Source organism: Theropithecus gelada, unplaced genomic scaffold (genome assembly GCF_003255815.1).
Source record: "Theropithecus gelada isolate Dixy unplaced genomic scaffold, Tgel_1.0 HiC_scaffold_15884, whole genome shotgun sequence".
NCBI classification, from domain to species: domain Eukaryota; kingdom Metazoa; phylum Chordata; class Mammalia; order Primates; family Cercopithecidae; genus Theropithecus; species Theropithecus gelada.
The window spans coordinates 5,090,842-5,118,264 of NW_020257641.1; positions in this window are offsets into that span (position 1 = coordinate 5,090,842).

The window sequence follows — 27,423 nt, forward strand, 5'->3', positions numbered from 1 at the left end:
AGCAGCTCAGAATCCTCCTCTTCAATCTGGCTCTGCCTTCTCACAGATGCCATATGTTGGCTTATGTCCATGTGGCTGTGGCCGGTGGTTCCCAGCTTGCCTGGCAGTTACTCCTGAGGAGGAGACCAGGCTCTGAGGAGTCTGCCCCAGCCTTTGAATCAGGAGAAAACCCCTTCTCAGTGATCAAAGTTTTTTGTTTTTTTTTCAGGATTGTGTGTCACTTAAGAAGCTGCAGTAATCACCCATGGCCAGGATTTCCTCTGGTTGGTGGGTTGATCAGTTTATTTCTTGTCCTGCAATACCCTGGCTAAGACACCACAGAATGCTTTGTATGTGTTGCTGTCTCTACCTGCCTGACCTGGGTGTTACTCCACACATTTTAATGTGAACCTCAGGGTTCTGTCACCACTCTCCCCTGGTCCAAGCATCAACATGGCCCATGCAGAGACAGTCATCTTTCTTCCTTGAGCTGTAGGTTCCCTGGTCTCACAGTCAAGATGAGGGTGCATTTAGACTCACTATTAGACTCAAAATACTGCATTTTGCATTGGGGGCCAGTTTATCTGCTAGTCCAGTGCCCCAAGGCTGCCCAGATGTCACTTGGGGCTGCTTTAGATCCCAAATACTTAGGGAGACGTGACTCAAGTCTTCAGTCTCATGGGCTATATGAGCCCAGAGTTCTCCCCACCATTCCTGTGAATTCTAAAACTTGGGTCCTCAGAGTCCCCGTTGCCAATGGGATGCAAATTTCTGCTAGTTCACAGATTTCCTCCAAAAATTTTACTGAAAGCTTATATTCTGCCACTTCCGTGCTTTTTGTTTGCTTATTTGTTTTGTTTTTCATTTTTATTTTTTAGTAAAAAGTAGTTGCTATAGGCAGGTCAGCTTTCCTTATTTTCCTTTTCCTAATTATGATGATATAGTTTTATTTCTTTAATTAGCTAAGTATTTTTATGTTAGACTTTGCAGCAGCCTCAAGTATTATTTCAGATTTGGTAGGCAGCGTTTCCTGCACAGGTAGGTGTGAATTTATAAGCATGGAGGTTGGAGGTTAGTGATGATTATTTAACACTATTTGGCTTAACAGATGTAATCTAAATATAGATAAATGAGAAAAATGAGAGTTAGAACACCTATTTCTGCTATTTGAACCAACAATCCCATTACTGGGTATACACCTGAAGGATTATAAATCATTCTACTATAAAGACACCTGCACATGTATGTTTATTACAGCACTGCTCGCAATAGCAAAGACTTGGAACCAATCCAAATGCCCATCAATGATAGAGAAGATAAAGAAAATGTGACACATGTACACCATGGAATACTGTGGAGCCATAAAAAGAATGAGTTCATGTCCTTTGCATGGACATTGACGAAGCTGGAAACCATCATTCTCAGCAAAGTAACACAGGAACAGAAAACCAAACACCACATGTTCTCACTCATAAGTGAGAGTTGAACAATGAGAACACGTGGACACAGGGAGGGGAACATTACATACCAGGACCTGTTGGGGATGGGGGGCTAGGGGAAGGGGAGCATTAGGAGAAATTCCTAATGTAGATGATGGGTGGATGGGTGCAGCAAACCACCATGGCACGTGTATACCTATGTCACAAACCTGCACATGTATCCCAGAACTTAAAGTATAATTCAAAATAAAAAAGAAAAACAAAAAACAAAAAACAAAAAATCTCCTTTTTCCATATTTATGTATGTTTCTTCAAAAAGTACAATGACTTTTCTTCCTCTGCTTCTCAAACTTGTTTTTATTAAAACCATTGCATTCTTATTATTAAGTATTTACTATATGTGTATTTTAAACAAGACTTATAATTGGATTAAATAAATATGTAGTAAGTTGCAATTGGGACTTTATTCAAATTTCCAGATATTTTAAATCACCACTTAATGGAATCCTGGCTCTAACATTGAGGCATAAGTATTCTTCACACACTGCTTTCTAGGCAATGTTCTTTCCAAACATTCAGCCTTTCTGAAGACTGGATGTGATTGTTTTTTATTTTTATTTTTTTTTAAGATGGAGTTTCACTCTTGTCACCCAGGCTGGAGTGCAATGGCATGATCTCAGCTCACCACAACCTCCGCCTCCCAGATTCAAGCGATTCTCCTGTCTCAGCCTCCTGAGTAGCTGAGATTACAGGCACATGCCACCACACCTGGCTAATTTTTTTTGTGTGTGTATATATACATATATATATACACACACATATATATACACACATATATTTCAGTAGAGACAGCATTTCGTCATATTGGTCAGGCAGGTCTTGAACTCCTGACCTCAGGCAATCTGCCTGCCTTGACCTCCCAAAGTGCTGAGATTACAGGTGTGAGCCACCACACCTGGCTGGATGTGATTCTTTACAGGAATTTTTGCTGAAAAACTTTTTATTTAACTGCTTAACCTGAGTAAAATAAGAATAATGATGATAATGATAATAATTTCAGCCAGATGTAGTGGCATGTGCCTGTATGCCACAAAGTCTGGAGACTGAGGTGAGAAGATCATTTGAGCCCAGGAGTCCAAGTCCAGCCTGGGTAACACAGCCAGACCCTGTCTCTAAAACATATAATAATAAAATAAAAACAAATTTTGCTTCTTTAACTCTTTCCATGAGACTTAGAAGAAAACGTGTGCATAGCTTTCTGTTCCCTTCCTAGCCAACAGAACATTTCCTCCACAGTTTTGTGATTAAAGAACATGATGTCCACCATATTTTTAAGTGATAATCTGCTTGTATTTAGTGGTGTATTGCCGCCTTTATCTCTATTTCTCTACAGATGCATTTTTCAAATGTAAGATGTCTATACCATTTTGTCTTCTTCTTTACTCACTTATCCTAAACGTATTCCAGTGTTTCTCCAGAGTCTTCAATAAATGTAATTATTAACACCCATAATCTACCATTCTAGCTGCATTTTCAACAATCAAAACTTTTATTTTCCCTTTAACATCTATAAACGCATTTGCACAAAAAGCTGCTCTTAGCCTATGGTTTTAGGTGAGCTGCCTAGGTTGGGTTCCCGACTTTGCTTCACACCGGCTCTGACTTTGTGGAAGTTACTCACCACCCTAGTGTTCTCATCTGTAGAATGCTGGTAATAATAGTGCCTTCTTCATTGGACTGGCTTGGGGATCAAATGTGTAATTACTTTGAATGCCTTTGGATCAGGGTCTGGCACAGACTAACCCCTCAATAAATGTTGACTATCACTGTTTTCCCATGCTTACTCTTATTTTTGCAAATGTCTACATTGGAAATCATCACTAGTTCTCCAGGCTGCCTGTAGGTCTCTGTAAGTTGTGCAACATATACCCTTAATTCTTTTCACTCTTCACCGCTTGTGGAGAATCCCCTGGAAACTCTACTTTCTGATTTAAGTGGGTTTCCAGGCAGAGTAAATTAAAGTGTCTTGGTGTGGAGACCACCTGGCCACCTTGCCTTAATTACAGAAGTAACAATAGCATTCCCTAAGAAGACAGCTGCTGCTTCTGAAAATTTAGGTGACATGTGCCTTGTGGAACATGCTTTGTGTGACAAGAAGCAATTGAATTTCTTTGCAGGTAGACACAAGCAAAGAGGCAACTAAGAAATTAGAAGATTGTATAAGAAGCTGCATAGAATCACAATGACTGTGTTGTCCTGAAACCAACCCAGGTGACTTTCTGAACAAATTGGTGTTCAATTAATTTACTGTTAACTAGTACCCCTATAAATAGCTACATTGCTTTCTAGTTCCAATTGGACCGTTACGAAGTTTGGCAAGTTGAATTTCTTTTCTCTGTGTCTCAAATCTGCCATTCTTCAAATGGAGAGAAAGAATCTGAACTTCACAGGGAGTAAAACACTTTGAAATGTAAATATAATTTAGATGCATATATACAATAAACCATAAAATATTATGCAAATATCTTATTAACACTGTGCATTTTCTTTGAAAGGAGGTAAAGGCTGAGATTATTTTCATTCACATTTTCAGGGTGCTCATCTTTCAATTAAAATGAGGAGTAGCAGTTTTTGTGAATGAAGAAAAGTTTGTTCAGATATAGATTTAATTCACACGATAGAGGGACCTGTGGAGGTCTCTGTATAATATAATACCATCCTTTCTTTTCAGAGATGTCTTTACTTTTCAAAGACCACCTGGGTGAGCAGGGGAGAAGACCAGGGTGAGACTCACAGACCTTCCCCTACTGTGTGTTGCTGAGGCTGTACTTTGGGTAAATTTCATTTTGAATCAGCAAAGACAAAAGGTATTGCATGGTAGAAGCACAGTGGATTTAAAATTAGAAGACCTGCATTTGGTGTGCTTCTCCTGGGCAATTCTCAACACATTAAGAATCTTTCCCTAATGGCCTGCTCTTCTATCTGCTTGCTGATTTTCTCTGAAGTGCGCTGCATGTCCACGTGGTCCCGATCCCTACCTACTTCTCTTCTGACTGTCACTTGGATTCAAATATAACTACCTTTTAGTTATAACTATATAAAAAAACTATGAATGTAGCCTTTCTAGCTAGCTATATTGCTTTCTAGCACTTTTGAATGACAGAATTACATTTTTGTTTAATCACAGAGATTATCATGTACCTAAGTTTTTCTTTACATGTTAATTTAAAACTAAGCTTTAATTGAAAAAGAAATCTGATATTAATTAAAGCAGAAATTTTCTTGCATGCAATCAGATTCTATCAAAGACTTAAGAAATTATTCATTTTTAAGGAAATAAGGATAGGTTTAAAAAATGCAAAACATATATGGAAACAGTTTGTTATAGGCTGAATTGCATCCCTCCAAGTTCATATGTGGAACTGCTAACTGCCAGTGCCTCATAATGCAACCTTACTTGGAAAGAGGCTCACTGCAGATGCAATTAGTTAGGATGAGGTCACACTGGAGTAGGGTGGAGCCCTAAGCCAACGTTACTGGTGTTTTTATGAAAGGATAAATGTGGACACTGACACACATACACAGTGCACCACATCAAGACGAAGGCAGAGATCGTGGTGACGCAACTACAAGCCAAGGAGCAGCAAAGATGGTCAGAAAAACACCAGAAGCTGGGAGACAAGCATGGAACAGGTTCTGCCTCACAGCACACAGGAGGAAGCAAACCTGCCCACACAGTGATCTTGGACTTCCAGCCCCCAGAACTGTGAGACAATACATTTCTGTTGCTTACACCACCCAGTCTGTGGTAGTTTGTTATGGCAGCCCTAGCAAACTAATAACAGATTTTGGTAACAGGAAGTGGGAGGCTTCTGTAACAAATAGCTAAAAATGTGGAAGTGGCTTTGTAATTTGGTAATGGGTAGAGGTTAGAAGAGTTCTGAGACGTTTGACAGAAAAAGCCTAGATTGCCTGTGGGAGACTGTTGTAGAAATATGATTGTCAAAGGTGCTTCCAGTGAGGCCTCAGATGGAAATGAGAAACCTGTTACACGAAGCTGCAGGAAAGAAGACCTTTGTTACAAAGTGCAGATAACTCGACTGAACTGTGTTCTATTTTTTTGAAGAGTAGAACTCATAAGGAATGAAATGGGATATTTAGCTGAGGATATTTCTAAGCAAAGCGTTGAAGACGTGGTCTGGCTTCTTCTTGCTGCTTTTGGTAAAATGCAAGAGGAGACAGGTGAATCGAAGAAAGGACTGCTTAGTAAAAAGAAATCAGCACTTGATGTTTCAGAAGATTCTCAGCGTATCCAGATAGTGTGCTCTGGAAACAGGGCCGAAAGTGTGGCTGGACAACCGTTTGCCAGAGAGACTCAGTGTGCCACTTGTGGATCCAGTCAACCATCTCAGCAGAAATGCTGCCAGCTTGGACTGAAGGGACAGAGATGGGATGAAATGAAGAAAGGCTGTCAGGCTTCTGGGATTCTGCAAGCAGGAAATGGGCTAATAGAGCTACTCAGCTGCAAACATGTGTTATCCTTCCAAGAAGGGAGGAATGACCTCAAAGGCAGTTCAGCTGCTGGCAAAGCTGCCGTCAGGTCCCAGAGGGCAGCATCCTTCACCCAGGCATGGTACTTGAGGCCCCTGTCCCTTGCTGCTTGTGGGCTTGTTGAGTCACTGCTGACATGGTCAGTGAGTACCTGGTCTGGACTCTGCTCTCTCTACCTTGACCTCCTAGGTTTTATTCTCAGCTTGGTACCTGGGTTTTGATATGGGTGCCCATTTGATTGGCATCCTTGGTGAAATTAAGCCATTCTTTTCCATCCCTCTTTGCTCTCCTTTATGTTTCTGTTTTGCGTTGTCCTCACTGAAATTGTTGTTTGTGGCAGAAGGAGACTTACAAGGTAGAATGCAGGCGCAGACTCTGTAAGCTTGTTGGTTGAGCCAGCCTCACAGACTGGTGAGTGTACAGTTCTCACTGGGCTGATATCCACCTGGATGAATTTTGCTGTGAGTGACTAATAGAACTGGATGGGATTCTCCTTCCATCTCAAGATTTTGTCTAAGTGCTTGGCTTGGCTCCACAGAGAGCGTTCTGGCTGGCTTTTGTCTTCTGGTGTTGCAGATGGTCAAGCTTGCGTTGGGAGGAGGACAGTCATCATGCTGGGGACTCGAGACATGAAGTGCTCGAGCCTCACATTTCTACTGACCACTGCTAGCACTCGTGGGGTTGTCCAAGTAGAAATCCTTGCCTCCTCTAGGAAAAACTCCTGCTTCTTATACTTACTCTCATTACAATGCTAATTCTTGTGCCCATCTCTAAACGACATAACTTCATCGAGGATAATTTGAGTTTTCAGTGGCCACTCTGGGGAAGACTTGACTAGAACAAAATTGTTCATTTGAGAAGTACTTTAGAAAAAAAAGGAAATAAGTTTTCTCAGGCCCAATGGGCAGCATTTTTTAATTGGTATGCAAGGCCTCCAAATGAAATTCTGATTTAATAATTGCTTCACTAAGAGTCTTTGGCTAAAGTTAATGAGCAGTTTGACTAAATTAAGCAACAACAAAATAGACTCATTTCCCTGTTAAATCCTTTTCCATCCTGTCTTCCAGTTGCTTCCCTCTACTAAACTCTCCTTCATTCCCCTTACCTTTTTGATGTCTCTCCGTTCTCACCCCTATCAACTCCTCACTCATTATACCCCTGTTCAGACTCCCTCCCTTTTACCGAGACCTCAAACTGTAGGTTGCTTCTAAACTTCCACCTCTCCCATGAGCCAGGTATGCAGGTAATTGTAGAATTTAAGCCTTGGACCTGAGCTGAATTAAGGATTTTTCTAAATTCAAATTAGACCAGCAACTATTGATAGAAGAAATCAGAATTATTTTGAGTGCATATGAGCCTGCATTGCCCACCCTATATCAACCTCTTTTTAAAATTGCTTTCCTAAATGCTTTAATTTGAAAAAGGAAGAAATGAGGGTGAGTCATTTAAAACAAGTGGAACTCAAAAGCCAGACTGGTAGAAATGGGGTAAGTTGTGTTGCTCTTTAAAATTCTCAACCAGGGCTTGGAGAAGCACAATGGCCAGCAGTGCTTAGGTTAGTGACTTGGTTAGTCAATAGCCAGGAATCCAGAAAATGTTCAATTGGCAGGTTGGGCACTCTTGGAGGCACCAGGGAATACCTCTACTCAGCCTATTGCTCCTTATGATAAAGCAAGATAGATGATATCTTCTAAGGCCTCCATAGGTTTAGATCGACACCCATCCTCATGACTCTAGCAAGCTTTGGATTCTGACAGTGGAACTGTAAGTGCTAATGTGGGAATCCATGGAGAGGTTTGGGGGAATTTGATGGTGAAGATAGAGTGAACCATGAGAAATTGTGCATAAAATTATATGTGTATGTGTTCCTATGCACATTTTCCTGAGGATAGAGTCACAAGAGTTCATCAGATTATCAAAAGGTCCTGAGGCCGGGCGCGGTGGCTCAAGCCTGTAATCCCAGCACTTTGGGCGGCCAAGACGGGCGGATCACGAGGTCAGGAGATCGAGATCATCCTGGCTAACACGGTGAAACCCCGTCTCTACTAAAAATACAAAAATTAGCCAGGCACCGTGGCGGGCGCCTGTAGTCCCAGTTACATGGGAGGCTGAGGCAGGAGAATGGTGTGAACCCGGGAGGCAGAGCTTGCAGTGAGCCGAGATGGTGCCACTGCACTCCAGCCTAGGCAACAGAGTGAGACTCCGTCTCAAAAAAAAAAAAAAAAAAAAAAAGGTCCTGAGTCCCCAAAAAGGCCAAGAACTACTTACTTCAGTTTAGGTTATGGCCGAGGCTTTGGGGTCTCCATAAATTTTCCAGTCTGAGTCCTTGGAGGTTCAGATTCTCCCCCAGTGGATGCGCCTTCCAGAGCAGGAGTCACATCAGAGAGGCACTTTGTAGGACCATGTGCTGTCTGAGCTGCCCTGTCTTCAGCCTCCTCCAACAACAATTACCAGCCAAGAATTTTGTATCCAGCAAAACTAAGCTTCATATATGAAGGAAAGATACAATCTTTTTCAGACAAACAAATGCTGAGAGAATCCGCCACTACCAAGCCACCACTACAAGAACTGCTAAAAGGTGCTCTAAATCTTGAAGCAAATCCTAGAAACACATCAAAACAGAACATCTTTAAAGCATAAATATCACAGGACCTATAAAACAAAAATACAATTTAAAAAAGAAAAACAAAAAACCAAGGTATACAGGCAACAAATAGCCTGATGAATGGAATGGTACCTCACATCTCAATACTAACATTGAATGTAAATAGCCTAAATGATGCCCCACTTAAAAGATACAGAATTGGAAAATGGATAAGAATTCACCAAACAAATATCTGTTGCCTTCAAGACACTCATCTAACACATAAGGACTTACATAAATGTAAGGTAAAAGGGTGGAAAAAGACATTTTATGCAAATGGACACCAAAAGTGAACAAGAGTAGCTGTTATATCAGACAAAATGAACTTCAAAGCAACAGCAGTTAAAAAAGACAAAGAGGGACATTATATAATGATAAAAAGCCTTGTCCAACTGGAAAATATCACACACCTAAACATATATGCACCTAGCACTGCAGCTCCCAAATTTATAAAACAATTATTAATAGACCTAAGAAGTGAGACCACAACACAATAATAGTGGGGGACTTCAATACTCTGCTGACAGCACTAGAGAGGTCATCAAGACAGAAAGTCAACAAAGAAAAATGGATTTAAACTATACCCTGGAACAAATGGACTTAACAGGTATATACAGAACATTCCATCCAAAAACCACAGAATATACTTTTTATTCAACAGCACATGGAACTTTCTCCAAGATAGACCATATGATAGGCCACAAAACAAGCCTCAATAAATTTAAGAAAATTGAAATTATATCAAGCTGTATCTCAGACAGTGGAATGAAACTAGAAATCAACTCCAAAAGGGACCTTCAAAACTATGCAAACACATTAAACAACCTGCTCCTTAATGATCTTTTTTTTTTTTTTAAAATAGCAAGAGAAGCTCTTACTCTGTCACCCAGGCTGGAGTGCAGTGGTATGATTATAGTTCACTGTAGTCTTGAATTCCTGGGCTCAAGCAATTCTCCTGCCTCAGCATCCAAAGTAGCTGGGTACTACAGGTGTGTGCCACAATGCCTGGCCCTTTTTTTTTTTTAAAATTTTGTAAAGATGGGGTCTTTCTATGTTGTCCAGGCAGGTCTTGAACTTCTGGACTCAAGCAATGCTCCCACTTTGGCTTCCCAAAGCACTGGCATTACAGGTGTGAGCCTGGCCTCAACTTGCATAGATATTGGTCAAACCTCAGATGCTGAAGCCTAGATTGCAAAAGTTGATTATAGTGACCTGGAAAAGGACTTCAGAATACCTTTTTCTATAATAAACTCAAGGCTCTCCCCTGCCACCGACCTCCTGCTCCGAAAAAAAGCCATAACAATAGGTCAGCATCTTCTAAAAGCCACATCTGAACTATTTCTAGTAAAAATGGTTTGGATTGTAATTAAATCATGAAAACAGAAAAGATGCAACTATAGAAGGTTTTCAGGACAGACTAGAAAACACCTTCTGACAACATTCAGGAGTTAAAGATGGCACTGATGTAACAGTGGCCGTTTCACTTCGTTTTGTCCTTGGAATCAAATTTGAAATTAGAGACCTAATTCAAAACCAGAAATTAGAATGAGAAATAGCCTCTTCTCTGGGACCGCAACACCTTGGAGAGCATTTTGAAAGAGTTTTAGAATAAATACGAAAAAAGAACAAAAATAAACTTATACTCTGTAAATTAGCCAGCTAAGTGGCCCACTTTCTAATCATCTATCTACTGATGAGGACACTTATTGAAGGGACACTGGAAAAAAGAGTCTGGTCATGCAAAGGAAAAGCAAGACAAGAAAAATCCTTCAATTCAGATCAATGAGCATGTATCAAGGAAGGAAAGAACTCAGTGTCTTGCTTTACCCTTAAACACTCAAGGTGAATTAACTATAAATACAGATGGTCAACCTCCTCAATTCCTGATAAATATGGTGCTACTTTTTCTACATTAAACTCTGCCACCTTTGTTCAACATCTTCCCCAGAGTAAACATACCACACAGGTATTAGATATTTTAAATAAACTATAGCTTTCTTCTGTCTCTCAGCTCTTATCATTAACACTTAGACTTTTGACTGAAGAGCATTCCTTCCTGCTCTGTGATACCAACCCCTGCAAATTTAATAGGAAGATACTTACCTTGCAAATGGAATTGTCATATGATATGCACACTCGAGGGACTGTTACTGGAGGCTTTAGAGAACTCATTTGCTTATAATTGGTGTATTTCTGATATGGTTGTACTTTTGCCTTCTCTATTATGTTTGATGAACATTGCAAATAAAGATCTTGAGACTATACTTGACATTCTGTGGGCTAAACATTCCACTGAAATAGGAAAAATAATTGGAGCAGGACCTACTAAAGTTCAGATAGATCTTAACAAACTGTTGTAATTATTTCCCCAATATCCCTTGAGGCCAAAAGCAAAAGAAGGACTCAAATCTATACTTAAAAGACATTTATCCAAAGGCCTTCTCATATCCTGGACTAGCTACTACAATACGCTTGTTCTGACAGGAAAGATACCAAGTGGGTGAGAATATTGACTTGTCTAAGACACCAAGGCCACCAACAACATTGTTATTCTTCAATGTGGTAGCCTCTAACCCAAAACCAATAATGTCGTTAATTCTGTCTGAAACCTCTTGCTTCACCATAGTGTATCTTTGTTCCATATTTCTGCAGTATGCCTCTAGACCAGGGCAGCCAATATCTTTTTGCCTTTACTTGTGAAAGACAGCACAGACCTGGGGAGTTATGTTCTAGAGATTTTAAAACGTGATATTTTTCCTAGGTCTTAAAGACTGAAAAGATGTAAATTTCTCTTGTGATTCATGTTGCCGTTCACTGCTGCAATACTCTAAGTCCTGCCTTTCACTTGCCTTTACCAGAAGAAGGGGAAACCTCATGATTGTCTTACCTCATTTGGCGAACATCCTGTGTCTCACTCTGATTTATTGGAGACTCCCGCTGAGAACCCTGACCTTGGATTATTGGTTGGTGAGTCATGCTTCAGAGCTGGAAATGGAGATCAAGCAGAATGCGCTATCACCAAATTAAGCAGTCCTCTGGAATATAGCTCTCTACCTGAGGCAAAATAAACTCAGATGGCAGAACTTCTTGCCCTTAGTAGAGCTTATCAACTAGCCAAAGAACAGAGAGTAGACATATACAGTCAACCCATATGGTGTGGGCTCTGCAATCCTGGATTCAACCAAGCATGGATTGAACATATTCAGAAAAAAACAATTCCGCAAAGTTCCAAAAAGTAAAACTTGAATTTGCCGTGCCTGACTACTCAACGAATCCACTCAAATGCAGTAATGTGTTGGCATTATATTAAGTATATAATCTAAAATCTCTATAATCTATAATTTCTATAATTAGATCTATAGGTATGTAATCTCTGGTAATCTAGAGATGATTTGAAGTATGTGGGAGGATCCGCTTAGGTTATATGCAAATACTATACCATTTTATATAAGGGACTGGAGTATCCATGAATCTTGGATTAGTGTTTTATAATGGTGCTGGAAGGAACTATCTTAGCCCTTTTTTTTTTTTTTTGCCCTTCCATCTTTTCCTCCGTGTGAGGACACAGCCTTTGTCCCCTCCAGAGGATGAAGCAACAAGGCGCCATCTTGGATGGAGAGACCTGGACCCTCAGCAGACACTGAACTCAACAGTGCCTTGATCTTGGACTGGAGGTTTTATTGGATACACAATTCATTCCTATAGTAAATGATTATAAGATCTAAAGTAAGTTTTAGTAAACTGAGCAAAGGTAGAACATTGGTAAAAGTTACAGCTTTATATCAAAATACATCCATGGGTACAGTCCATCTGGTTGGACTCACCTTTACTCTGAGTCATGGGCTCCAGGCAGGTGTGATATGCACAAACTCACTTTCTCTAATCTTTTCCTCCTCACCCCTTTGCTTTTTCCTTTAATCATTACTCTCCTCATTTTTTTCTTGTGACATTTTTCTTACCAACTTAAAATATTTAGTGCACACTATAATGTATGCATGCACACATACACACTTTTTTTCTAAGTGGGAATCACTTCCTTTGCAATGCCTTCCCTGACATTTTTTTTTGTCTTTGGTATACTCCTGTAGTTTACTTTTGTGATACTCTGCACCTCTCTCTCCTATCATTTGTCCTAGTTGCAATTTTGTACTTATTTTTTGATGATCTGATTAACATTTTCCTCCTTCAGTAGGCTGGAACTACATCTGCTTTTTTCATGATTTAGCACCAAGCTTGATTCAACAAATTATTACTGAATTAATGAAATAAAAGTATTGCAATCATCTAATTATGGTAGTTCCCTATTTTCACATCTCTTTCCTCATTAGGCAATACTCAGAAGCCAGGGTTGAGCCTGACACACAGTGGATGTTGAACAAATGTCCGTTGTTGAAATGAACCAGTTGTATCTGTCTAGTGTTGTTCATTATCCCATTTTTAGGGGGAGCATGAACCATTGAAGTACCACCGTACCTGACCAAGGAGACGCAGATGAGGAATTACAAAGGAAAGATGTGGCTGCATCAGAGAAGCCTGCTCAATTTTTTGCAGAAGATGAATGATTAATTCATCACCTGCCGAGACACTGGACTTATAATCATTTTCTTTCTAAGGCGGTTTTACAAATAACTGGTCAGTTAAGAAACTGGGAAATATTCATTATAATATAGTGAAGAAGTTGGTCCAGAAATTAGAGATCTGGCTTCTCCTCTCTATTTTGTCTTTAGCTAAAGATAGGCAAAACTTTTTCACTCTCCGGACTCCAATGTTCTCATCTTAAATAAAGGTTTTGGGACAAAAGTGTCTTAAATTTCTAACCTGAAAATTCTCTTGCCTTGTGAAGGGTGTAACATTTGGGTTTTTATTTGAGTTACTTTAGCCACACATTCTTGCAGGTTTCATTTCATGGTCTGAAAAAGTGGAGCGCTTCTAAGCAAGTATTTAGAAGATAGAGTATTTCTGGTGTAAAACATGGCCAATAAAACTTAAGTGTAATCAAATTCTCCATATATTTTCACGTTCAACTTGTCTTCTCGAGCTAACTCACCACAGATCACTCTTTACGAAGATATTTATCAATTAATCATATACCTCCTGAATTCTCCGTAAGTATGATGCATGGTATGTGTCTTATGAATTATTTTCTTTAACCTAGTAGGGAAGCATGGTAGTGTAGTGTGTGGACTAGGTTCAAATCTCAGCTCTGGCACTCACTAGCTGTCTTATCATGACAATGGATTTTAGTGACTCTAAATCCCAATTTCTTCATCCAATAAAGGATGATGATGATATCTGCATGATGTAGTAGCCTTTGCAAGGATTGCAAACAGTAATGCAGAGCAGGAGAACGTGCACATGACTGAGCTCCCATTATATTCCTGGCACTACAGGTCCATAGTAGGTGCTCAGTCAGCACAGGTCCTTCACCTTCTGCTACACGATAAGGGTTTTGTTTCTTTTTTTGAGACGGAGTTTCACTCATCACCCAGGCTGGAGTGCAATGGCATGATCTCAGCTACTGCAACCTCTGCCTCCCTGCAACCTCCCCCTCCCAGGTTCAAACGATTCTCCTGCCTCAACCTCCCGAGTAGCTGGGATTACAGGCACCCACCACCATGCCTGGCTGATTTTTGTATTTTTAGTAGAGACGGGGCTTTGCCAAGTTGGCCAGGCTGGGCTCAAACTCCTGACCTCAGGTGATCCGCCCGCTTTGGCCTCCCAAAGTATTGAGGTTACAGGCATGAGCCACCACACCCGACAGTGAGAAGCTTTCTGAAACAAGCAACCCTCTCTTCTTCTTTGTAAATGCCACCTATAAGCAACAATTTTCAGAGTAGGAGCTTAATATAGGCTGACGGTTGGAGTGAAAGACTGCTCAATACTGAGAGGGAACATAGCATTGAAGAAGGCTTTCTTTTTTTATTTTTTATTTTTTTATTTTTTATTTTTTATTTTTTTTATTTTTTATTTTTTATTTTTTGAGACGAAGTCTCGCTCTGTCACCCAGGCTGGAGTACAGTGGCCGGATCTCAGCTCACTGCAAGCTCCGCCTCCCAGGTTCACGCCATTCTCCTGCCTCAGCCTCCCGAGTAGCTGGGACTACAGGCGCCCGCCACCTCGCCCGGCTAGTTTTTTTGTATTTTTAGTAGAGACGGGGTTTCACCGTGTTAGCCAGGATGGTCTCGATCTCCTGACGTCGTGATCCGCCCGTCTCGGCCTCCCAAAGTGCTGGGATTACAGGCTTGAGCCACCGCGCCCGGCCTAGAAGGCTTTCTTTGAGTAAAGGGAATTAGAAGAGGGATTAAGCCAATAAAATGTAATGTCATGGAGACCACACAGAAGATGGGAGCCTTCACATGCAGGGTGAAATACGGCAGTGGCTGTGCTGTCAGGCTAGACCAAAAAACTATTATCCCATTAAAATGCTTCTCCTCTGGCTCCTTTGCAAGGTGGCAGAGCTGTAAAAATGTTGTGCATTATTTCCTGGCAAATCATGATGGAAATGCTGTGGAATTGTGCATGAGAACTTAAAGGATTCATCATGGTTTATTCCATTAAAATAAACACCAAAGAAAGTAATAATGGTATGCCATTTATTATGCAGTATTGTCAACCTTTTTATATGTTAAATGGAATCTCCACAGGCTTGCTAATGGTATATAGGCCATAAAGCCTTTAAACAATAATGTTTAACTGTATCTGAAATAGTGGAATCTTCTGGTGGTTGCATAGGTGGCCTGGTTTTTAAATCTTCTCAGTGAGAATATCAGAAGTGCTACAAAAGGCCTCTGGGATATTCTTTTTCAGAACAGGTGACAATCAGTCAACAAATACAAGGACTTGTCCTCGTCATGTATGATAGCATGTGTGCATGGGCAGGCGTGATGACACCAGGCCTTTAAATTAACAAACCAAAAAAAAAAAAAAAAAAGTAAAGTTGGGACTAAGGTACACAAATTGCCCAAATCTGAACTGAACTTCCTTGTTAGGCTTTATTTTATTTTACTTCAACAGAGTCTCAAACCAAATTTATTTTTCATCAACCCCTGGAAAAGTAGTACTAATGTGTTGAAAAGAAATAGATAAGAAATGCTAAACTCTTTCCAATTATGAACCTGAAATGAACATATGTTTATTACATGTAAGTGACTGTCATTGATTTTCTTCTCCCACCACTCCCATCTTCATCTTAATTTCCTTCCCTTCTTTGGTTTTATCCTTCCTCTTCTCTTCCCCTTTGTTTACACTTTTTCCTTTCTCCAAGTTTGAGATACACTTTCTCCAAGTTTGAGATACACTTTCTCCTTGTCAAGTGAGTAGCTTCAAAAATATAATAGTCCTCAGCAGAAAGGAATTTCAGAATATCATCGGACCTGAGCTCAGAGTTTCAGATTCAATTGCCCTTAAAAGACCACATAGATGATTATTGATCCAACTCCTAAACCTTAGTGCCTCATGCTCAGGGTAAGTGGTAGTGAGGAAACGTAAATTTCTATAGGGGAGAGCACCTACAAAAATTACCTCCTTTAGGTTACATGGTGGGATTCATCCCTGGAATGACAGAGGGATATTCCATTTCAGTTCTCCATGCATATGTGAAGCTATCAGTACATATAATGGTCAGGGCTCCATAGCCTTGGGTGTTAATACTTGGAGTGACTGATCTCATTATAAACCGTAATTTACTGTCTATACTTCCTTCCAACTTCATGAATACTGATTGGTGGGAACAGACCAATGCATTGTAGAATATAATTCCAATGGAGTAGTTTCCATGTATAATTTAAACATGTCATAGTATACCATGCCTAATACATTAAACTGTGCATGTGTCAAATGAAAAATTCTCTTATGAGAAATGAGCAAGTATTTATAAACAATTTGGCTGATGTTATGAGCAAAGACTTTCAAAATAAGGAGCCAAAAGTTTCCTTTTGGACTGTGAACTCTTGCAGTTTTCAATCAAAGTGAGCCCAAGTGGAACCTGGGAGAGCAGTAATGAATTGTTTATATTATTATTATTATTATTATTATTATACTTTAAGTTCTAGGGTACATGTGGATAACGTGCAGGTTTGTTACATATGTATACTTGTGCCATGTTGGCGTGCTGCACCCATCAACTCATCATTTACATCAGGTATAACTCCCAGTGCAATCTCTCCCCTCTCCCCACTCCCCATAATAGGCCCCGGTGTATGATGTTCCCCTTCCCGAGTCCAAGTGATCTCATTGTTCAGTTCCCACCTATGAGTGACAACGTGCGGTGTTTGGTTTTCTGTTCTTGTGACAGTTTGCTGAGAATGATGGTTTCCAGCTGCATCCATGTCCCTACAAAGGACACAAACTCATCCTTTTTTATGGCTGCATAGTATTCCATGGTGTATATGTGCCACATTTTCTTAATCCAATCTGTCACTGATGGACATTTGGGTTGATTCCAAGTCTTTGCTATTGTGAATAGTGCCGCAATGAACATACGTGTGCATGTGTCTTTATAGCAGCATGATTTATAATCCTTTGGGTATATACCCAGTAATGGGATGGCTGGGTCATATGGTACTTCTAGTTCTAGATCCTTGAGGAATCGCCATACTGTTTTCCATAATGGTTGAACTAGTTTACAATCCCACCAACAGTGTAAAAGTGTTCCTATTTCTCCACATCCTCTCCAGCACCTGTTGTTTCCTGACTTTTTAATGATCGCCATTCTAACTGGTGTGAGATGGTATCTCATTGTGGGTTTGATTTGCATTTCTCTGATGGCCAGTGATGATGAGCATTTTTTCATATGTCTGTTGGCTGTATGAATGTCTTCTTTTGAGAAATGTCTGTTCATATCCTTTGCCCACTTTTTGATGGGGTTGTTTGTTTTTTTCTTGTAAATTTGTTTGAGTTCTTTGTAGGTTCTGGATATTAGCCCTTTGTCAGATGAGTAGATTGCAAAAATTTTCTCCCATTCTGTAGGTTGCCTGTTCACTCTGATGGTAGTTTCTTTTGCTGTGCAGAAGCTCTTTAGTTTAATGAGATCCCATTTGTCAATTTTGGCTTTTGCTGCCGTTGCTTTTGGTGTTTTAGACATGAAGTCTTTGCCCATGCCTATGTCCTGAATGGTACTACCTAGGTTTTCCTCTAGGATTTTTATGGTATTAGGTCTAACATTTAAGTCTCTAATCCATCTTGAATTAATTTTCGTATAAGGAGTAAGGAAAGGATCCAGTTTCAGCTTTCTACTTATGGCTAGCCAATTTTCCCAGCACCATTTATTAAATAGGGAATCCTTTCCCCATTTCTTGTTTCTCTCAGGTTTGTCAAAGATCAGATGGCTGTAGATGTGTGGTATTATTTCTGAGGACTCTGTTCTGTTCCATTGGTCTATATCTCTGTTTTGGTACCAGTACCATGCTGTTTTGGTTACTGTAGCCTTGTAGTATAGTTTGAAGTCAGGTAGCGTGATGCCTCCAGCTTTGTTCTTTTGACTTAGGATTGTCTTGGAGATGCGGGCTCTTTTTTGGTTCCATATGAACTTTAAAGCAGTTTTTTCCAATTCTGTGAAGAAACTCATTGGTAGCTTGATGGGGATGGCATTGAATCTATAAATTACCTTGGGCAGTATGGCCATTTTCACGATATTGATTCTTCCTATCCATGAGCATGGTATGTTCTTCCATTTGTTTGTGTCCTCTTTTATTTCACTGAGCAGTGGTTTGTAGTTCTCCTTGAAGAGGTCCTTTACATCCCTAGTAAGTTGGATTCCTAGGTATTTCATTCTCTTTGAAACAATTGTGAATGGAAGTTCATTCATGATTTGGCTCTCTGTTTGTCTGTTACTGGTGTATAAGAATGCTTGTGATTTTTGCACATTAATTTTGTATCCTGAGACTTTGCTGAAGTTTCTTATCAGCTTAAGGAGATTTTGGGCTGAGACAATGGGGTTTTCTAAATATACAATCATGTCATCTGCAAACAGGGACAATTTGACTTCTTCTTTTCCTAACTGAATACCCTTGATTTCTTTCTCTTGCCTAATTGTCCTAGCCAGAACTTCCAACACTATGTTGAATAGGAGTGGTGAGAGAGGACATCCCTGTCTTGTGCCAGCTTTCAAAGGGAATTTTTCCAGTTTTTGCCCATTCAGTATGATATTGGCTGTGGGTTTGTCATAAATAGCTCTTATTATTTTGAGATACGTCCCATCAATACCTAATTTATTGAGCGTTTTTAGCATGAAGGGCTGTTGAATTTTGTCAAAGGCCTTTTCTGCATCTATTGAGATAATCATGTGGTTTTTGTCTTTGGTTCTGTTTATATGCTGGATTATGTTTATTGATTTGCATATGTTGAACAAGCCTTGCATCCCAGGGATGAAGCCCACTTGATCATGGTGGATAAGCTTTTTGATGTGCTGCTGGATCCAGTTTGCCAGTATTTTATTGAGGATTTTTGCATCAATGTTCATCAGGGATATTGGTCTAAAATTCTCTTTTTTTGTGTGTCTCTGCCAGGCTTTGGTATCAGGATGATGTTGGCCTCATAAAATGAGTTAGGGAGGATTCCCTCTTTTTCTATTGATTGGAATAGTTTCAGAAGGAATGGTACCAGCTCCTCCTTGTACCTCTGGTAGAATTCAGATGTGAATCCATCTGGTCCTGGACTTTTTTTCTTTGGTAGGCTATTAATTATTGCCTCAATTTCAGAGCCTGCTATTGGTCTATTCAGGAATTCTGCTTCTTCCTGTTTTAGTCTTGGGAGAGTGTAAGTGTCCAGGAAATTATCCATTTCTTCTAGATTTTCTAGTTTATTTGCGTAGAGGTGTTTATAGTATTCTCTGATGGTAGTTTGTATTTCTGTGGGGTCGGTGGTGATATCCCCTTTATCATTTTTTATTGCGTCTATTTGATTCTTCTCTCTTTTCTTCTTTATTAGTCTTGCTAGTGGTCTATCAATTTTGTTGATCTTTTCAAAAAACCAACTCCTGGATTCATTGATTTTTTGGAGGGTTTTTTGTGTCTCTCTCTCCTTCAGTTCTGCTCTGATCTTAGTTATTTCTTGCCTTCTGCTAGCTTTGGAATGTGTTTATTCTTGCTTCTCTAGTTCTTTCAATTGTGATGTTAGAGTGTCAATTTTAGATCTTTCCAGCTTTCTCTTGTGGGCATTTAGTGCTATAAATTTCCCTCTACACACTGCTTTAAATGTGTCCCAGAGATTCTGGTATGTTGTATCTTTGTTCTCATTGGTTTCAAAGAACATGTTTATTTCTGCCTTCATTTCGTTGTGTACCCAGTAGTCATTCAGGAGCAGGTTATTCAGTTTCCATGTAGTTGAGTGGTTTTGATTGAGTTTCTTAGTCCTGAGTTCTAGTTTGATTGCACTGTGGTCTGAGAGACAGTTTGTTATAATTTCTGTTCTTGTACATTTGCTGAGGAGTGCTTTCCTTCCAATTATGTGGTCAATTTTGGAATAAGTGTGATGTGGTGCTGAGTAGAATGTATATTCTGTTGATTTGGGGTGGAGAGTTCTGTAGATGTCTATTAGGTCTGCTTGGTGCAGAGATGAGTTCAATTCCTGGATATCCTTGTTAATTTTCTGTCTCGTTGATCTGTCTAATGTTGACAGTGGGGTGTTGAAGTCTCCCATTATTATTGTATGGGAGTCTAAGTCTCTTTGTAAGTCTTTAAGCACTTGCTTTATGAATCTGGGTGCTCCTGTATTGGATGCATATATATTTAGGATAGTTAGCTCTTCCTGTTGAATTGATCCCTTTACCATTATATAATGGCCTTCTTTGTCTTTTTTGATCTTTGATGGTTTAAAGTCTGTTTTATCAGAGACTAGTATTGCAACCCCTGCTTTTTTTTTTGTTCTCCATTTGCTTGGTAGATCTTCCTCCATCCCTTTATTTTGAGTCTATGTATGTCTCTGCATGTGAGATGGATCTCCTGAATACAGCAAACTGATGGGTCTGACTCTTTATCCAGTTTGCCAGTCTGTGTCTTTTCATTGGAGCATTTAGTCCATTTACATTTAAGGTTAATATTGTTATGTGTGAACTTGATCCTGCCATTATGATATTAACTGGTTATTTTGCTCATTAGTTGATGCAGTTTCTTCCTAGCATCGATGGTCTGTACATTTTGGCATGTTTTTGCAATGGCTGGTATTGGTTGTTCCTTTCCATGTTTAGTGCTTCCTTCAGGGTCTCTTGTAAGGCAGGCCTGGTGGTGACAAAATCTCTAAGCATTTGCTTATCTGTAAAGGATTTTATTTCTCCTTCACTTATGAAACATAGTTTGGCTGGATATGAAATTCTGGGTTTAAAATTCTTTTCTTTAAGAATGTTGAATATTGGCCCCCACTCTCTTCTGGCTTGTAGAGTTTCTGCCGAGAGATCTGCTGTTAGTCTGATGGACTTCCCTTTGTGGGTAACCTGACCTTTCTCTCTGGCTGCCCTTAAGATTTTTCCCTTCATTTGACTTTGGTGAATCTGGCAATTATGTGTCTTGGAGTTTCTCTCCTTGAGGAGTATCTTTGTGGCATTCTCTGTATTTCCTGAATTTGAATGTTGGCCTGCTGTACTAGGTTGGGGAAGTTCTCCTGGATGATATCCTGAAGAGTGTTTTCCAACTTGGTTCCATTTTCCCCCTCACTTTCAGGCACCCCAATCAGACATAGATTTGGTCTTTTTACATAGTCCTATACTTCTTGCAGGCTTTGTTCATTTCTTTTTCTTCTTTTTTCTTTAGATTTCTCTTCTCGCTTCATTTCATTCATTTGATCCTCAATTGCTGATACTCTTCCTTCCAGTTGATCGAGTTGGTTACTGAAGCTTGTGCATTTGTCACGTATTTCTCGTGTCATGGTTTTCATCTCTGTCCATTTGTTTATGGCCTTCTCTGCATTAATTATTCCAGTTATCAATTCTTCCACTCTTTTTTCAAGATTTTTAGTTTCTTTGCACTGGGTACGTAATTCCTCCTTTAGCTCTGAGAAGTTTGATGGACTGGAGCCTTCTTCTCTCATCTCGTCAAAGTCATTCTCCCTCCAGCTTTGATCTGTTGCTGGCGATGAGCTGTGTTCCTTTGCAGGGGGTGATGTGCTCTTATTTTTTGAATTTCCAGCTTTTCTGCCCTGCTTTTTCCCCATCTTTGTGGTTTTATCTGCCTCTGGTCTTTGATGATGTTGACATACTGATGGGGTTTTGGTGTGGGTGTCCTTCCTGTTTGTTAGTTTTCCTTCTAACAGTCAGGACCCTCAGCTGTAGGTCTGTTGGAGATTGCTTGAGGTCCACTCCAGACCCTGTTTGCCTGGGTATAAGCAGCAGAGGCTGCAGAAGATAGAATATTGCTGAACAGCGAGTGTACCTGTCTGATTCTTGCTTTGGAAGCTTCCTCTCAGGGGTGTACTCCACCGTGTGAGGTGTAGGGTGTTGGTCTGCCCCTAGTGGGGGATGTCTCCCAGTTAGGCTACTCAGGGGTCAGGGACCCACTTGAGCAGGCAGTCTGTCCGTTCTCAGATCTCAACCTCCGTGTTGGAAGATCCACTGCTCTCTTCAAAGCTGTCAGACAGAGTCGTTTGCATCTGCAGAGGTTTCAGCTGCTTTTTGTTGTTGTTGTTGTTGTTGTTGTTTAGCTGTGCCCTGTCCCCAGAGGTGGAGTCTACAGAGACTGGCAGGCCTCCTTGAGCTGCTGTGAGCTCCACCCAGTTCGAGCTTCCCAGCCGCTTTGTTTATCTACTTAAGCCTCAGCAATGGCGGGCGCCTGTCCCCCAGCCTCGCTGCTGCCTTGCTGGGAGATCGCAGACTGCTGTGCTAGCAATGAGGGAGGCTCCGTGGGCGTGGGACACTCCCGGCCAGATGTGGGATATAGTCTCCTGGTGTGCCTGTTTGCTAAGATCCTTGGTAGAGCGCAGTATTGGGGTGGGAGTCACCCGATTTTCCAGGTGTTGTGGGTCTCAGTTCCCCTGGCTAGGAAAAGGGATTCCCTTCCCCCTTGAGCTTCCCATGTGAGGCAATGCCTTGCCCTGCTTCAGCTCTCACTGGTCGGGCTGCAGCAGCTGACCAGCACTGATTGTCAGGCACTCGCTAGTGAGATAAACCCAGTACCTCAGTTGAAAATGCAGAAATCACCTGTCTTCTGTGTCACTCGCGCTGGGAGTTGGAGACTGGAGCTGTTCCTATTCGGCCATCTTGCTCCGCCTCATGAATTGTTTAAATTAGATGAATGTACAATAGTATTAAATATCTGGTGGGCTTTAAAGCACCAGAAACAGGAATTCTTTTTGTCATGCAGCAGCAGAACAATTTGTTATTTCAGTAAACACATCAATCAGTTCCAGCAGAATAGATATATATTGTTTGAAGATGGATCAGGGTTTTTTCAACTTAAAAAAATAGCAAAGGTGGTTTCTGTTAAAGTTGCTGCAGGGAAAATTCCAGTGACCCAATCCTTGTTCCCATATTTGTTAAAGGAGTATAAATATCTTGTGGTTAGAGATAGTGTAGGAAAGAGGGAGATATAGTTGGTAATCAATAAATTGCAGTTATAGTAATTAAGAAAGCATTTGCCTGGTAAATTCAGAGTATTAACTAAATTGCAGGGGCAAATTAAAAGTGCAAAATATGCCTATCTGACACCACTTGTTTGCAATTGATTGGATTTTTTAAATAATGCATACAAATAAATAGAGCCCTTTCCTACAAGTTTTGCATAACAAGGCAAAACTTGACCAGATTCCATCCATGTGTATTTGGCAATACTTTATAATATTGAGCACTCCTAGACCTAGTTAGGAGAAGAGACAGTGCAGTGCTGGCGTCCAGCTGCTGGGTTTCAAACTCCACCTCCACTGCTGACTGGCTGGGTGCATTTAGCTCACCTCTCTGTGCTGCCCAGCTCATTTCATCTGAGAAGCAAGGGACAATCATGGCACATATTTCATAAATCTGAAGCTAGGATTAAATCTAATCCTTGCAGAGCAGGTAGAGTTAGGAAGTGCTCAATAGATGCTTATTACTTTAAGTGTTCTTAGTCTAAGAGAGATTTGGGCAGTAATGGAAAGTTAGAAGAATCTACCCTGATAATGTAGGGTAACGTTCCATCTTGGGGGCATTTTAGAAGATAACTGGCCATGGAAAGAGGTGGAAAACTACTAAATGTAACCCTTTATTATTCCACATAAACTGAAAAATGTCAAAGGTACTTGAGATTTCCTCTCCTCTCATCCAATGTCTCTAACCCTAGAATAGAGAAATTTAGAAGCTTTATTGGATCATAGAGACACGGATAGGTTTAGCAACGATTGGGGGATCTAAGAGCTGGTTGATTAGAAATACACAACTTTTGTCACCTAACAAATTAAGTTGGCTTAGTATTGAGGGGAACACTTCGGTGAGTCTAGGCTGAAGTCCAAGATCTCCCTTTAATGCAGAGAACAGATGGTGGAACAATAAGTCCAAAGACCATTAACGTCCTGCAGATATTCTTGACTTCTAGAATTCTGCCAGAATCATCAGTAGTTCACGCACATGAGTCTGTTCCCCCTTGAGAGTTCAGACAGGATGTGTTCTCATTAAGTTAAAGATAAAAAGATTAGGTTCACTGGAGAAAATGTTTTGTGGGTATCTTCAATTAAATCTCTGCAGTTTATAACTATGTATTTAATTTCCTCCCACAGAGACTAGTAAAGAACTACAACACCTTGGAGTCCCACGAGCATTTTATGACACAAGGAGCCCACGAAACAGATTGGAAAAAGGGGAAAGCCTGCAGAATAGATGGCAACTTCACTAACATCTTTATTTATTTTTTAAAAATTGTATCTATTCCTATGCTCTAATGATCTAGAATTTTCAGCGAATCCCTGGGAAACTTAAAGAATGCTGTGAGAGCATTCTTGTTTAAATATTTAAGAAAAGAGACATTTACTTTCATAAAGAAGAACATATGGCCTTGTTTGTTACTGTGAATCCTTGATTCTAACTACTGCTGTCACCCAGGCATGTGTTCCCAACATTAACCTTTGTCTGAACTATTCTTATCCCTATGTAGGTGTATTCTATATCTGCATCTTCCATTAAGCCTTCAACTAACCATTTAACACACACACACACACACACACGCACACACAAATTGGCCCCCAAGTATTTTTAGGTTTCAAGCCTCTTGTTTTTCACATGTTAGACTCATGGACCTTATATTTAAGTATATTTTCTGCACGTGCTGTCTGCCCAGATCTCTCCCTTAATGGACCTGAGGTCTCTCCTCTCTCTGATGCTGAAGGGTCTACTTAGGGTGAAAGGATTTTCTATACTGTGGTGATTACAAAAATGTATGATTGAAGTTTATTATATGTCAATGATGTCCTGGTTTTTTAATAACGGGATTTATCCTAATAACCTTGAAATAAATAAAATACAACATTCATCTTTTGTGGCTTACTAAAAAATAGCTGTTAATGGACACTGTATCCCCTTTAAAATTTTCTTCTTTTTTTACTTTGTTCATACACCTCTCCATGGAAATCCCAAATATTAATTGAAAAAAAATGGTGTTAGTTTTCTTTGAGATAATAAAATTTTAATGTGTTGTAATAAGTAAAGAGGAAAATACGTTTATGAAACAAATTACTATTAGAAACCTGTTTTCGAAGAGTTTTTCTTTCCCATTACATGATGGATGAATTTACATACACATACAGGCAAAAAAGCTGTAATCCTAAATTGTTTGGTCCTGATGAAAAAAAGATCATTTTTAGGAAATCAAATCTGAGTAGATAAATCTATATGTATGACCAAACTGATCAAACTATTACAAAATCAATGATCCTAAGACTTAAGATAATTATATATGAAAATAATTCCTGCACATACATTGTGAAAATTTAGTCTTTCTCCAAGCTCAGTGCCTAATCCCACTCAAGGATGATCACTTGGAGTGGAGCCTTGTCAATACCCAACATGTTCCTTGCATGTTGTGCACAGATAAACACACAAGTATGAAGTTTATATATCAATCCTCTCTTTTAGAACAGAAACAGGAGTATAGCAGATAGCATTGTTCTGACCTAGATTCTTTTAAAAAACTCTATGAACAAATATGGAAGCACTTTCTGCTTTTTGAAAACTTTTTTAGGTGATTATATGGTGTAGCCTATATATATTCGCTATACCATATAAAAGGAGTAGTCAAATTATGGCTACAGATCTACTGCCTGTTTTTCTAAATAAAGCTTTATTGGAACACAGCCACATCCATTTATTTACTGTTTCCTATGGCTGCTTTTGCACTTCTATGACAGGGTTGAGTAGTTGCAACAGAGACTGTACGTCCCACAAGCCTGAAGTATTCCTGTCTGACCTTTTAAGAAACTGTTTGCTGATCCCTGCAACATACAGTAGTCTCTTGGGATTGGTTTCAGGACCCCTAAATACCAAAATCCGTGCATGCTCAAGTCCTTCTGTCAGCCCTGGGTAACCCACAAAAAGAGGGCCCTCTGTGTGCCCTGATTTTGCATCCTGTGGATATGCGTAATGGGTTGAAAAAAATCCACAGGTAAGTGGACTTGTGCCGTTGGAATCCATATTGTTCAAGGGTCAACTTTAATATGATATGAAGGGAGATATGATGTATAGAAAAGTGCACATAAGTATATAACATGATGAACATTAACAAACTGAACATACCCGTGTCACTGGCACCCAGATCAAGAAACATAATCTTGCCAGCATCTTCTCCAACTTGCTTCTAGTCAATATCGGCAGTATTCTTGTAATATTCCATTGTTTGTTTGGATCGATCTTAATTTGTTAAATTATTTCCTTAATCATGGGAACTGTAATGATTTCTTTTTGGTTACGTATGATACTTGATTTAACACCTTCATACCTATTTTCTTATACTTTAGGGGCTATATATGCAGGATAATTTACTAGAAGCAGAATTTTGGAGTCAAAGAAAATGAATATTTAAAATTATAATTATTACCATGTTGCACTCTAAAGAGGTTTTGTCACTTTCATACACTACAGCGGAGTATCAGAAGGCCTTCCACACTAAATGAGCCAATAGTTTAATCTTTGTCTTCTGCTAATTGGAAATTGTGTTTCATTTTAATCTTAATGTTCTCTGTTTTAATTTGGAGTGAAGTTATGTATTTTTTCATTTGTTACAAATAATTTTGTTTCTTTGGGGGGAGGTAATTCTATGACAACTTTTTTCAAATTTTCTTGTAGTAATTGATCTTTTAGATGTTTTGTCCTTTGTAAGGGAGAATGGTTTATTTACAGTTTCTTAGGTTAATACTCATCGTATCCAATCTGCAAACATTTTTATTTAGGGATGAACAAAGCTTTTATTCATGATTCATTTGACTTTCCTCTGTATATGTGACTATTTCTCAGTTCTCTTTCTAATGCTGTATGTTTATGTTTTATTGTTTTGTTTCTTTATATACATTTCTTTTCTCAAGAAGAAAAGCTCTTGGATCCATTTACTTATTTAATAGTATTTTTTTGTTCTACTAATTTGTTGTTTTAATTTTTCCAAATTACTTTCTACACTCTGCTTTCTTTGGATTATTTTACTGTTTACCTCTTCATCTTTTTAATTTTAATGATTAACTCAATTATTTAAATTACTTTCTATTTAGAAATTTAATATTTAAAGCTATGAATTTTCCTACAATGCTGTTAGCTGGCTGCAGCACTAAAATTCTGATACTTAGTGCAATCAATATTCATATTTCCTAGATATTGTGTAATTTGACTTTTGATTTTCTTTTTCAGCCAAAGATTATTATTAAAAAGTTTTCAGA